The 12,113-nt window shown below is 45.8% G+C and overlaps 1 long non-coding RNA gene across 1 annotated transcript in view; it reads left to right on the top strand.

Annotated features, from left to right (window-relative positions):
- Window positions 1–10,620, top strand: part of LOC135579771 (uncharacterized) — an 89,431-nt gene extending 78,811 nt beyond the window's left edge. Inside the window, exon 3 of the long non-coding RNA XR_010473526.1 lies at window positions 10,496–10,620. This is a non-coding gene — a long non-coding RNA (uncharacterized LOC135579771). The remainder of the gene's footprint in view (window positions 1–10,495) is intronic.
- Window positions 10,621–12,113: the final 1,493 nt, after the last annotated feature.

Genomic DNA, 12,113 nt, shown 5'->3' with positions numbered 1-12,113 from the left:
GCTCAGCACGCTGGGACTCTTGAGCCTGTGTTTAATCTCTTTTCCCGTTCCTGTGTGTCTCTGTGGCTTCCCTGCCAGTTTCTTTGTTGCCGAGTTTCTCATTTCCTTTTATTTGTGTGTGCAGGAGGTTGCCAGGCTCGCTGGAATGCAGCTGAAGTCATCTTGGGGGGACGTGCCTCAGCCCCCGCCCCAAGTTATACATGAGCTGCCTGGCCCCCCGCTCGCCCGCCCCGGGTAGGCTGGAGCAGCTCGGCTGGCTGCAGGCAGGCAGTGAGCCAGGGATGGCAGCAGGCAGGAGAGGTACCCACCTTGCTGCTGCAGCTGCCTTGGGCAGGGGTGGTGTGTCCAACACCCTGCAGGGTGCGAAGGAGGATGGAGGTTGGGGGAGAGGGATTGAAAGAGAGTGCCTTGGCCTCTGAGATGCTCTCCTGCCTGGAGATGGAGGACAGAGATGCATGCAGCCTTTGGCAGGGGAAGGGGACCTGGTCTCTCTTGGTTCCTGCCCAAGCTCAGCTGACCTTGGTGCAGTGCCCTGACTCCTGACTCCAGCTGCCCTGCTCTGCCGAGGGATGCAGGGCTGAAGGTGTGGCCTTTGGCTGCGTGCTGGGATTTGCTCCCGGGAACAATATGGGCTGTATTAGGCTCCAGAGGGAGAGAGCTCAAATTGGATTGGTCCGCTGGGGACTGAGAATGTATCTCCAGAACTGGACATGGCTCTGAGGATTTGTATTGGTCTTAACAAGTGTCAATAGAGAACTGAGTTTGTGTTTATGCTATTTGCCATTCCTTCATCATGAAGGTACTGCACTGAAGGACCCATCTCTCAGGGAAACTCTAAAGGGGATAGCCTGGGTGGAATAAGACAAGGTGAGAGCACAAATTCACTGATGCAGTTTGTCTCAGCTTTCCTTATATCTTGTCTCTGTCACTGGAATGTGGAGGCAGGTGGCTCTGCCAAGATTTTCACCCCTCCTAGGCCATATGGGTCCAGTTTCACATAGGGGGTTACCATTCATTTCTCCCTGAAGCAGTCTTGGGGAACTGTAATCAGTGTTATTAGCCTGTTTTCTAGGCTGTGGAAACCAAAGAACAGGGAGAAGGATGGGACTTGGCCCAAAGCTGGACAACTTATCAACCGCCATCTTTGTCTGAGGATGTTGCACAGCCTCTAGAACCTCCTTGTTCTTCCCGGGATGAATATCTACTGGTCAGGCTCTTGACACTAGAGATAGACCTCAACTCAGCAAAGGAACAATCTCTTTCGGAATTCCTCGTCCTTTCTGAGTTTCATCTGAATTCCTGGTAAAGCTTGGCAAAGGTTTTGCCAGGGCTCTAAGTGCACTGACAGGCCTGTGCACTGATTGTTCTCACCATTCTCACCTGGGGCCTCCACCCAGGTGAGGGATCCCCTGGGTCCAGGAGCTTTATTTAAGCTTGGCTTTGGGCCTTCAGTCTCTGATTGTGTAATGGTGGAGTGGCTGTCTGTGGATGAGCTGCTGTTGTACCTATATATGCCATAGGTCTTGTTAAGCTAGACCCCAATGTATACACTGACTTCTCAGCTTGACCCTGGTCCTTTCTTGTTGCTGTGGTATTTGACATGCTGAAACCAGGGGTTCGTAACTAGAGGAGAGTTCCAAATGGAAAGGAGAGCAAAGCTGTGGGATGGTTTTGCTTAGAATGGGTCTGGAGTGTCTAGAACTGGGGGTTTGCTGTGTAGTAATCTACAGCAGTCCTGTTTGGAAGTGCCCCATTGTAGAAAGCTGAGAACAGTTAATTTTTGGTGCTACTTTCTGCTCATGGGCATTGTGAGCAACAGTGATAAGAGCCTTGTTCTCAGATGGTGTCCACCAAACAAGCATGTTCCTCTTTCGTTCTTTTGAAGGCCTGGCTGGGGAACCAAAGCTTGTGGTCCTGCAGTGCTTCAGTGTTTCTATATTGTTCTCTTTTGGTCTGCATTCTCCTGGTTTCTTTTATATCAGACCAGTACTGTGGGGAAAGGTGGTCTTTCCAGGTGGGGTTTATGCAGAGACTGTCTAAGGATGATTTTATTATAGCGCTTCAGGTGAGAAATCTGGAGAGGCATCTCAGGGCACAGTAACCCACAGACTAGATCAGGCCCATTCAAATGTTGCTGCTTTGATTTTGATTTGATGTGGCAACTTTTGCCTTTTGCTTCTGTATTAGAAGTCTTCTAAAAATCCACTGGAAAGGTTTTTGTCCTAAGAATTGCTTGAAGCTAGTTTCAAACTCCTATAGATAGATGTATACCATAGGTGGCTCAAGACAGTTTGGTAGAGACTCCCTGCTGTATGTGGATATCTGTGCATAAAGAGACCAATGTACATGTTTTTAAATGGGTGTTCCCTGCCTTCTGATTTTTTGGTTCTTATAAGAGCGATGGGGCTTGCTAATAGGTTATTTTTGGCTGGTCCTGCTTTGTAAGGGAAGAAAGTGTTATCTGACTTCTCAACAAATCTGTTTTTTGTGGCTGTGAGAGGTTGCTCTTGTGAGAGGAGCTGTTAGGCTCATGGACCCTCTGGCTACTCTCCAGCGTGTCACTGTGCCGATACCTGCCAAATCTCCCTGCTGCTTTGTTGGAGGAGCATTTGTGCTGCCTTTGTCTGTGTTCCCTCTGGCCAGGCCCATGGGGTTGTGCAACTCTCTGAGTTTGTGTAGTATCTACCTGGATGTAATTGTTCTGGCTTTGCACCTGGAACAGTCTGTCAATCTGCAACCCTGAAACTCCTGCAGGAGACCCAGAGATTGCATCACATATCAAGGGGGAGACTGACTGGTAAATATATTCCAGTGCGCAGGGAAAAGTGTCATTTGCTGTAAATACCCTTTGCTGTGGTAATGCTATTTCAACCCAGTGATTTAAGTATCTTTGCAGAGAAGCTTCCACACTTGTATTCACCCCCTGTTCCCTCACCTGTGAGGTCAGGGTACTTCCTCGCTGCACATCTGGCTGTTCCTGTGTCACTTTTATGGAGGATTCCTTCAGAATTTCCAGTACTTTTTGAAATTAGAAATGTATTTTCTTCCTAAGTAAGCTATTGTTAAGAAAGCTTCTGATAAAGCCAGTGTCTTATGTTAAAAACACTGTTATTAAAGCATTTTTGAGAAGTTTCAGCTTTACAAAATTAACTTTCTACTTTTTTTCTTATTTTATAAACCTCAAATCTTTTCATTCTTGGTTTTCTTCACCAGGATGCAGTGCTATAGGGTGGCAGAGCAGAAGGAAAGCACATCATCCAACCACTCTGATTCTCTCCTGCTGCTGCTTGGCATCCACGCATACTGTGTATTGGAAGAGAAAAGCCAGACCTGGAAGCAATCTGCTGAGGGTTTCAAATTCTCCCTGTTCTTCTCTTCCAGTCCATTAGGTTGGAAAGAGAAAGGCAGTCAACAAGTTTTTAATCTGGAAGTGTAGTTCTGGGATTTCCCCAGGTTTTTACCCCAGCTTGAGCTGAAGACCAGTTTCCAGCTATCAGTTATTCTTGGCTGAACCTCTATTCTGATTTTTCAGAGCTGATTTCCAGCCTCTGCCCTCCTTATAATGCACTCATCCAGAATGTGGTTGGATCATGCCCCAGAACAAGTCAGGTTCTTATGCTAGTTACTACTGTGTGAACACAGCATGGTCCTAATCTATGACATAATTATTCAGTGTAAAGGGAGGAGTTCTTGCAGGGCATTGTCCTGGGCCTCCTTCTGATCAATATTTGTATCAGTGATTTTGATAATAAAATGGAAACCAATCTGCAGGAGGTAGCAAGCTGGAAGAAGGTCACAAGTCCATTGGAGGACAGGGTTGTAACTCAAAATAGCTTGATAGGCTGGAGAAATAAACTAAAATTAGGCAAGTAATATTCAGTAGATGCAAAGGCTCTGATTGACTCAGGAATGAAGGAACTGCTACAATGCTTGGGAGGTCTCAACCTGAGTGCAAGTCAGTAGTGTTGCACTCCTGCAGTAAGGAAATGTTTGTGTCTCGAATATGTCAATGCCAGGGTCACTGCTGAGACACCAGAAGTCCCTGCAGCTCTCTGGCACAGTGCAGTGGAGTCTTGTCTAGGGCTGAAGGCTGTGGTTCCACGGCTATGGTGATCTGTTGGAGGGTGTCTATAGAGAAGACCAAGGAGGGAACACAGAGCTGGACACCAGGGCCTGTGAGAAAATGTTAAGGAACTGCTCTATGGCAAAGTGGAGGAGAAGACTAAGGGTGTAAAATGTTCAGTTTCCCAGTGTGTAATGAGTGGTATCAAGAAGCAGGTAAACAACCATTTTCTGTGCCTACCTGCTAGTGAGCAGAAAGAAACAGGTATCCCTAGAATGGAAGACTATGTGGTAAAAGCCCTTGCTAACTCAAGGAGCATGGAAGTAACAGTAGAGATTACCATGGAGCTGCTGGGATCTCGGTTGGATGTGTTTCAGAATATATGTCAGCCAAGGATGGTCTGGATATGTTTGTCTCAACAGAGAAGTGCCTGGATTATTGCATTGCTTTTATTCAGCCTGCATTTATTCATCTCTCCATACTTCTCGTCTGCCTGGAAGATGAGAGGGCAGTGGGAACTTCAAAGGAATTTGTACTTTGCGTTTTTTTTTCTTTTTCCCAGTGGAAAACCTCTAGAATCAATGAAAACACATAGCTATGTATTCCCCCAAAACTAGCTAGCTATCTGATGCAAAATGCTTTGAAATTTCCTGTTTGGAAGTTGATTGATTATCAAACAACTATTACAAAATGCAGATCACAGCTCCTCTTTGGTGCTGGAAAAATGAAGGATTAAACTGGGAAGTCCTCAGGGAGGGATCCTTTGGGATAGTGTCCCCAGCAGAGAGGCAGTGCAGTAAGCACAGGGCTTTTTCACCAGCCACCAGCTCCTCTGTTCCAGCCCATGCCACTGGCAGCTCAGAGCTCTCCCCCTCTCTCTGCAACACTGGCATATGCATGGCTCGTTAGCAGCAGCCTGGCAATCAGGAGAGCCTGCTATGGCAGCAGCTGCTTTTCCAGAGCTGTCCTGCATGCCATGCAGCGTGGGGGCTGCTTGCCAAGCTGAGGCACTCCCTGCAACTGGCTGAGATGGAGCCTGTGGGAGACGGGGTTGGTCTTCACCAAATGCAACCAGCTGGAGCAAAGCACTTCCACCTTGCACTCCTACCTGCCCAGCTAGTCACCCTGCTCCCTGATGTACATGCAGGCACATACCAGGGAGCAGATGGAGGAAGAGCCATCTGGCTTCTACCAAGCTCATTCCTAGGCTGGAGCTGGGGGAACTGCTGGAACAAAGGATGGCATCGCCTGGGAGTGCCTGGACTAAGGAGTTTGTGAGGACTGTAGGAGCCTTAAGCCTGCTTCTGCCAAACTCCTTGGTTTCCAAGCAGCAGGTTTCCCAAGCTGCAGCACTGATGTGTGTTCCCTAATACTCAAGCTGTGGGCTCCAGCCGCTCTCCACGGTTAGGGAACTTCTGTTGCGGTCATGTGAACCACAACCTGCTTTTCCTATCCTCAGCCCACACTGCTGCCCTTCTGGGGGCACGCTCATGGTCAGGACACCCTGGCTTTCTTTGGTGTGCCTGGGGCAGCCAGATGCTGTGGTGCTGGCTGAGATTTTCCTGGCTCAGGTTCTGTCTTGTTCCATGCTAGCTCCGCACAGCCAGGCTGCATGGGACTAGTCACCAGGGAACAGGGGCTGGCAGAGATGAATAGAGGATTTGAACAGTTCCCTTGGTGCCCTTTTCCCTCAGTCTTGTTTCCCTCTCAGCAGGGGGAAGCAGTCTCTGCGCGGTCCTCTGCCAATTGCATCGGGGAAAGTCATTAAAAAGAATTAAAAAGGAAAGAGAGAGAGAGGGGAAAAATAACTGAACAGCCCCAAACAGTTGCAAACTCAAACAAAAGAACAACAGGATCTTCCTGCTCAAAACTGTGGGCCACCCTTGCCTGGCAGCAAAGGACAGCATAGCTCCAGTGGTTTGCTGGGAGAAGTGAGACAGACCTTGGCCATATTGCTGCTGGGACAGTGGTGATGTGGGCTGGTTGTGGAAGCTGTCATCTGATTGTTCAGACAGGCAAAAAAAATGTATACAGAATTAAATTAATTATACAAAGATTGACTCATCCATCTGCTGAAGTAGGTGATGGCTCTGTATCCTGGCTTTGGAGAGGGAATAGGGTGTAAGGTACATGTCCCCAGGAGGGAAGTGTCTCTCTTCCCCTTTGGGGAAGTATCATTCCTCTGTTAGCAACTGCTCTAGCTGGGGAGCATACGTCTAGGAAGGAGCTACTCGTTTCTCTTGTTCTGTCTTCAAAGAGGGTTTGAGCTCCAAGGGTATGGGTATGTGTCTGAGAAGATCTGGTTTATAATCCAAATTCAGTATCGTAAAGGTTTTCCCAAAATAGTTGCCTGAATTTTGAGTTTGTCTTCAGATGCGGAAGTCTGGGCTGTTTCAGATGCCAACCACTCATTTGTTCTGAATCACGACTGGATGTGAGCTGTCATCTTTAAAAGGCTTGATCTTTGAGTTCTGGATGAGTGCTTGCAACCTGGAGTCTATAAAACACTACAGAGGGTTTTCCCAGGATCCTCACCATCTTCAATTCCCTCAGCTTCTGCTGCCTGTACCTGCCTGAACACATCTTTTTAGGATGCTGGGGTAAAGGCAGAAACTTTAAGATAGTATTGAGGTAATTTTTGCTGCGGTCAGAGAAGGCTGGTAACGGAGAGGGTGATGGGAAAGCATGGAAGGGCACTGGCTCTATGCAGTCTCATTCTGAAGTACCATAGGTCACGATTGCCTGGATCTGATGCAGTGCCTCGTCCAGGTTCCTTCTCAAAACATCATAGAAACAGCAGCATTTCCCCGCGTTTATTTGTGCGTGTTGGAGCTCAACTTCAAATGGGTTGGATTTTCTTGCCCAAATATTGGCCTCAGGAAAGTTCCTGGACCATTTTCCTATTAGCTCTCCTTGCCGGAATTTCATTGAGGTAGTTTGCAGCTGCAGATGTTCCTATGCATTGGTTATGAAGGCTTAGGCTACAAATGTTACTGTGATCCTTAAATCCAGCATGGTGGCTCCCCATGAACATCATGGATATGCTCATTTACATCTCACCTGGCATACCACAAGCTGAGGCAGGACCTGAAGGAGTTCTGCTAATGCTGGGAAGGTTTGGATCATATACTGAAGTAGGTTTAGCTGCTGCGCAAAGCTTTTCATTGGTGGTGCATTTAATAGCTTACATTAATTTATTTACATGTGTATTCTGGCATCTACTCTTTATTAACATGGGCCTCTACTTTTGTATGCCTAACTGTATTCTTCCAGGCATAGCTGTGTTGTTACAACTTGCAGGTTTATCTTTATACAGATTACTGGTATTGGAGTGAAATGTTATAACTTTGATGCACTCACAGTTGATTTCTAGATCAGTGGCTGATCCTGTAGAAATGTCTGGTCCCCAGACATGGGTCAGATAGGCGTATTTAATGGTGTGTTTCTAGAGCATGTTGTGAGGTGTTGCATCGTTGTCTGCAGGATGCGCCCCTCCCCAGGGGTGTTTCTGTGGGGTGTTTTGTCGCATTCACTCAGAGCATCACTATGGGGACAGGCATCAGTATGGGGAAAGGAACGCAATTTGTATTTCTTGGTGTTGTGTGATTGTGTTCTCACAGTGCCTTAGAGTGAAGGTGCATGATGAACTGCGTACCTCTGTCCTGTATGTTTCTATATGACAGTAATATGCATGCACACATGCACTCACACATAGAGGCACACACCCTCCAGGCTCCAGTGCATGTAGGAGAGTGTGTGTGTGTGTGTGAATGCTATTTAAATAAAAAAGAAAGGAAGTGAATCAGGGTCGTTTCCATTTTAATTGTAAAACAGATAAGCACTAAACACTTTGAAAAAGTAAATGACTTGAGAATAATTACTATCTATTACTCTGCGTCCCAGGGGGGCAGTTGGAGGAGCCCAGATGGCTACAAAAATGGGATTTAGCAGAAAATTGAAGACATTATTCACCGTAACACATTATCAATTACCTTCATATCAATTACAATAACCTTACATTAGAAGAAGGGCCAGGAGACTATCTTCAGCCCCCAGCCTGAATAGTAATTGCACTACCCCTATGGATGTTGTGTGTGTGTGTTAGAGGGTGGGGGCCACCACAGGGTTGTGCAGGGGTTCTGGCAGCTCCCACTGCTCATGGGGGAGAGGATAATAATAGCTCAGGGTAGTTTCCCTCCCCTCCCTGCAGTCACCTCATGGAAGGTTTTTCTCTGTCCTGTTTGTGTGGTCTAATAGCTCAAAGGGCAGCTGATGTGGCTCCTTCCAAGAAATTCTGCTTGGCTTGTCATTTGGGAAGTTCAGAGTCTCTGTGCAGAGACTGCTGTTTCACACCAGTGTCCTCTACTTTCCTTTTCTCCCCTCTCAACCGTTTCAGCCAAGCTGCTAATTTTATTAGTGGGGACTGGTATGCAATCTGAGGTCGTTTCTGTAGGACCTGGGTTTCTTGGTGTACTGATCTGGCTTCCTCCCACCCTGTGCAGGAGGTAGGAGCTGCTCCCACTGCCAGACCCAGATGCAGTACCAGCTCGTGTTTCCTGTGAACACTCACAGAGAGGTCACACAAGGCCTTGGATGGGATATGGAAATGAACCAACCAAAAACAATTTAAAAGTATCTCTCCCCCTCCTTTTCACCAGGGATAGTGGAAGCTGTCTTAGGGAGGAGCAGTACCAAGGCTGCTTCAGCAGGCTGGTAGCATGAAGGTAGCTCTAAGGACATCTTGTTGCCTGTGGCTGTCTCTTGTTGCCAGCTGGGTAGTCCTTGGAGCTGGTGGTAGGTCAGTGCTTCTGACTGTAGCTGGCTAATGCTTCTGGCTTGCCATGATGCCATTCTGAAATTCCACCTCCTGAAATTCCACTCACCCGAGTATTCACACATGCAAGACCCAGATCTAGCTGTTGTGGTCCCATTCTCTGCTGCAATCCAAACAGGTTTCTCTGCCATGGTGTTCTGGCCTACATGCAAATGTGTGTGTGGAAGACAAGCATTTGGATGCATCAGGGCACTTATGAGTTAAACTGTTGGTGACACTCCCTCCAGCCTCCCCCCTTTCCCAAATATGCAGTGGAGTGTCCAGTGGGTTAGTGCAGAGAGGGCTAATTGCTATTAAAAGGCTTTAATCTGGGAGATTAGTGCTGGCTCCAGGCAGTGTCTGCACAGGAAGGAGACGTTTTCGATGAGATGAACTAGAATTCGTCCCTGCTGTTTTGTTGATAGAAAATCATCTTCCCCTTGGTTTTTTCTCTTTATCTCTGTCTCTCTTGCTTTCTCACTCTCTCTGATCATTTTCTTTTGCCTCTTCCTTGAAGTTGAGCTGAGAGCTTCATTTTTTTTTTCTTTTTTTTTTTTTTTTAGAGTAGCAGGCATCTTTGACCTTTGGGGTCAGTTGTCTTTAGACATACGTACAGGCTTGCATCCATGTACGCATAGATACTCCAAAGAGTCCTTCAGGAAATAGATCCTGATCAAGAGAAGTAACGATAAGTATATTTTCCGCTTGCTTGTTATTGAGTATCTTATGGGTCAATAAGGGGCCCGCAAACCCTCCCTATAACATGGGTCAGGCCAATCGCCTTCTCCTGGAGAGGAGGCTTGATCCAGGGAGCATGAGGAAGAGGTGTTGCAGCCTTAACATCTTAAAGCTCCATACAGAGGTAATTAGTGGGAGGTAATTAAATGATTACATATGGGAAGGTATGGAGCATTACTGGACCTCTGGCATGACCCAGGAAATGTCACTATTGACTTTGATGAACATTGGATCAAGCTCAATGGAAATTAATTTGATAACGTGCCAGATGTGTCCAGAGAACCTGTCCATGAAGGAGACACGTTTGACCTGGGAGCACAGAAATCTTTGTGCTACATTTACTGGAGGATCCAAAAGCAGAGGTGCTTATTGTGAATTCATGGTTGTCAGAAAATCAAGAGTGTCTCATAGGTCTGACTATCTAGGCAGATAATCCCTGCTCTTCCTAGCATCCAACTGGAGTTTTCACAGCATCCTCAGGAGGTTAAGTGCCAGTCCCTTTTGAAAAGCACAAAGGAATGAATGAATAGTGTTTATGTGTAACTTGAGTGGAAGGAACTGAAGACACTGTATCCCAAAGAGAAGGATGTGTGAAAACTTCAGGAGAAGTGGAAAACTTGGGTAGAACCACAAAGTTGCATGGTCCATCTGGCCTTGAGGGTGGCCAGACAAAAGCCGTGAAAGAGAAATGGTAAGAGGAAATTAGTGTCTTCAAATCAACATGGTCAAGAATTAAGGGACAGTTGGGCAGCAGGGAGAAAATTGGTTCAGGATCTGGGTCTTGCATTCAAGGAGGTCAAGGCCTTCCAAGGAGGAAGTGCTTTGTTTGCAAAGTGTCATGCATCCTTCTTCAGTGCACTGTCTGCTTTGCTCCTTTGCAGGATGCTACTGGGAACTTCCATGAGACTGCACCGTGAATATTTTCACCATGTGTAGGTATTTTTAGGAGGTGTAAATCAGGCATTTGGAGCAGAAGGTAAAATTAAGTCACCTCTGTATCTTTAGGGGCGGTGTGGCTCTCCAAAAGCAGTTGTGGAGCCTGTTGCTTGGCAAACTGGTGTGGTGTTGTTTTTTTTTTTGTTTGGTTTGTTTCTTTGTTTGTTTTTTAAAGCATCCAAATCAGCTATGATATATCACAGCATGGATCCTCTCAAGTAGTGGGCTGGAATTTTCGATAAGGGATTTATTTCTCTCTCACCCTGCCTGAAAATCCAAACTGTTACTGTTAGCCAGCAGGAGGGCAGACCTACTGCTCATGTAAATTGCTCTAGTTCTGTTGTTTGCCCTTGTTCTCTCAAGTTTGCAGATGATGCTGGTGTAACCAACATAAGGATCTGGCCTCTAGCATGTGTTTGTCCCATCTGCTGTCCAGCATGTTAATTTTCATGGAAGACACAAACTTGCACGGACTGTGATTTTTAAGGAGGGGCCCTTCTTCTTTTCAGGATCCAACTGCGAAGCCTCAGGGGCTGGGTTCTGAAAGGCAATCAATGCCAAGATCAGGAAGAGCTGGGAACTTGGGTCCTGGCAGTTTCTGGCTTGTAGTCCAATACTGACAAGGCCATTGGGAAGAAAGCATGTGTTAGGTATTTGTGTAAAAGCAACGATATTAAAATTTTTTTGGTAGCAACATCCTTGGGTGGAAGGGCCAGGCTTGCAAAAAATATTCAGTTGAAATGAGCCATGAAAAATCTTCAAGGGAGTTAGAAATAGTGGGACAGGGAGTATATTTACATCGCACTTGTCAACCAAAATAAAAATAATGATTTCTTAAAAAAATGCAACAGGTACAAAAGAAGGGATCTATTTCTTTGGCTAATCCTCTTCATTGCTTCTGTTTCAGTAGGAGCAAAGGTATGTCAGGTAATGGTTCAAGTGATTCTTCCTGCCAGCACTTGATGCTGCAAATATTTATAAATATTAATAGCCAGGTTTCTTAAAATGCCCAGTGATCTTTAAAGTCTTGTGTTTTGGGTGCAAGATTGGAAATGCCTCAATTTTTCTAAATGCTCAGGCATGATCCTAAAAACAACAAAAAAAAAGCCAAACCAAAAACCAGAAAGGTATTTTGAAAGTATTCTGAAACTGGGAATTTAGATTCTATTTTAACTATTGCTTACTTTTGTTAATGTTCATTAGGATATATTTCTTGATTGTTACTGGTCTTATGCAAGTGGCTTATTGTACATTTAGGTTGTAATGTTAGTAACTCTTCTATTTTTATTGCATGTTTTGTGAAAACCACTGGGTTTCTGAAACTCCCAGCTCTTAGAATAAGGTGAGCATATGACAATTTCAACTGTCCTTTCAGTTTGTTATCTTTTCAATGTTTCTATGTCCAAGGTGGGTGTCAAATCAGAATAAATATCCTGAGAACTTGTTAGAAGCTTAAAATTCAGGAGGTACTCAGGATCTGTGATATTATAAACATTTGAACGACTTTCACTGAACCATCTGGTTTTAGCAAATATAGCACAACATTTTTGAATGGTTTATGTT

The sequence above is a fragment of the Columba livia genome, chromosome 6 (genome assembly GCF_036013475.1).
Source record: "Columba livia isolate bColLiv1 breed racing homer chromosome 6, bColLiv1.pat.W.v2, whole genome shotgun sequence".
In the NCBI taxonomy this organism is placed as follows: domain Eukaryota; kingdom Metazoa; phylum Chordata; class Aves; order Columbiformes; family Columbidae; genus Columba; species Columba livia.
Note: the sequence above shows the minus strand (reverse complement) of the source record. Positions and strands in the feature narration are given on the sequence as shown.